Consider the following 2,358-nt stretch of genomic DNA (forward strand, 5'->3'; position numbering starts at 1 on the left):
CGCAGGAAACTTTTCCTGACTAGTCTCAGCCATTGCCAGCTTTTCCACAAAAAAGGACACGTACGAGCAAGCGGGAAGACGGAAAGGAGGCGGGAAGAGGGTCCTGTCCGCCGACATTTTCACTTGTCCGGGACCCATCAACTTGGTGCCTTCCTGCCGAGACTCTGCCATGAGGTCGACGACCGTTTGATTACTCTTGTTGCGCAACGTCAGGTTCGCGCCTTTTTGAGCCAGCGCTGCAATTAATCGGAAGGCAGTGTCTTTGTTCTCGGGAGCTACCGCCGCGGTCATAGCTACCTCTTTCATAGCCCGTCTACCACGTCGTCCTACGCCTCCCACGCCGCGTTGAGAATCTCCCGCACCGATCAAGGCAGCCCGATGCGCGACCGTATTTCCATTCAAGTCTTGTGCATTCACATCGGCACCATTGTCTATCATCCACATGGCCAGTTGGACAACCAGTGGTTGAATGCCGGAACGCTTCCTGTCCTTGCTCTCAAGAGAGAAAATCAGGGCGTGCAACGGTGTCTCCCCGGCTTCATTCGTGCAAAGCATCAATTTTTTCCGCAGCTCCGAATTCACATACTGAATAGGAGAGGACCTACGTCCATACATGTGTGTGGTCTGACCCATCACCATTCGCAACTTCGCCAGCCATGCTTGCAGCTCCATCTCACTTTCTGCTTGGAAATACAGACGCCCTTCCCGGTTCCGGCGATCCAGCAATAAGGGCGAGTGAATCTCGAAGCAGAAATCAATGTGGTCGCAGACCTTTAGCATGGAAGGCTTCAATTTAATTATCTTGGAGACCGGGCAATCCGTCGGCGCGTGGTAGTACCGAAGCTCCGTCTCTGTAAGTACGCACCAGCGCCGATTGAATCTATCGGTTTCGCGGCGTTTCTTGAGCCAACCTGCCTTGAGCTTTGTAGACTGCATTGTACGCAGTGCGAGGCGCTCACTGCGGGCCCGGTCACAAGCCAATTCGAGCTCTGCGGACGAGATACCGTTGAAACCACCCTGCCGATTCGGGACTGACAACCGGCCTGCGGGAGTGCCCAAGGTGCCTTTGTGCGGACTACCGCCACTGCCCAGCATCATCTCATGAACCTGAGAGCGGTGGACAGGCGTGTGTGCAATGCTACGCGCGGGACTATTTAATGTACTACTGCGTGGACTCAGCATGGAACATCGCGCAATGCTACCCGGCAATTGAGGGGAGCCCGGAGCTGTGCCTCCCATACTGTTCATGCGATGGGCTACGAGCATAGACTCCCGGGCACTCTTTCGCCGGTCATCCAAGGAATCGATACCGATACTGGCAATGCGGAAGGACGCCTGAGGGCCTTCTTTGCCGTTCTCCCAACCTCCCGTTGCTCCGGTCTTGCGCCATGGGTGCGAGGATCCTTTAGTACTGCTTGCATCTTGCCACGCCCTAGCCCCTCTGCCATCACAGACCACCGCCAAACGCTTTGCCAAGTCCAGGCTCCCTTTACAGGCTGCCAAATGCAGCGATGTATTCCCCTGGCCATCGGTCGCCACGAGATCCTCGTACTCGGGGTTGAGCAATGCCATGACGGAGATATCTTCTGCTAGCGCTGCGGAATGGAACAATGTCCGGAAGTGAGACCTGCGATCTCGACGTGTTATCAGCCACGGCCTCTCTTCCAGCATGCGATGGACTGTGGAGGCCTGCCCTGCTCGCGCGGCCAGGTGCAACATGTGAACTCGACGCTCCTCGAGGATTTCTTCCAGATAGCGTCGCACCGACCTTTGCAGAACAAGGATCGCATTCCGGAGGCGCTCGAATGACCGCCTAGCTTTGCGGCCGCGTACTAATGACTGCAGTTTCACAACGCCTCGTGCCCGCAGGTACCTTCGGCGTTGCGCCTTACCCCTTGCCACGGCCTGAATTTTCACTGCAGCCTTGTATGCCAGGTAGCGGCGACGCGCTTTCCGACCACGGATCCAGGCTTGTATTTGGACCGTCGCCCGTAGGCGGTAGAACAATTTTCGGCACCGCTTTTGTCTGGCGATGGACTGAATGCGGATGGCTGCTCGCAGCCTGCGGTAAGCTTTTTGGCAACGGTACCGTCGAATGTGTGCTTGGAGCAAGACAACGACAGCCAGGCAGCGGACCTTAAGACGTCGGGCCAGAATGCAGCGTGCATGGGCTTGTACAAGGATCGCTGCACGCCGCCAGGCTACATACTGGAGCCGTGTCTGATGCGCCTTGTACTGCATTTGAATGGCAAGGGCCGCCTGCCGCTCCAGTTTTTCGCGTTGCAAACGTGCCTGAGTCCGGATGGTACAGAATATTTTCCGGGCTGACCAGGCGCGGGCAGCGGTTTGAATGCGTAA

Source organism: Nannochloropsis gaditana (assembly GCF_000240725.1).
Source record: "Nannochloropsis gaditana CCMP526 unplaced genomic scaffold scaffold358, whole genome shotgun sequence".
NCBI lineage: Eukaryota > Eustigmatophyceae > Eustigmatales > Monodopsidaceae > Microchloropsis > Microchloropsis gaditana.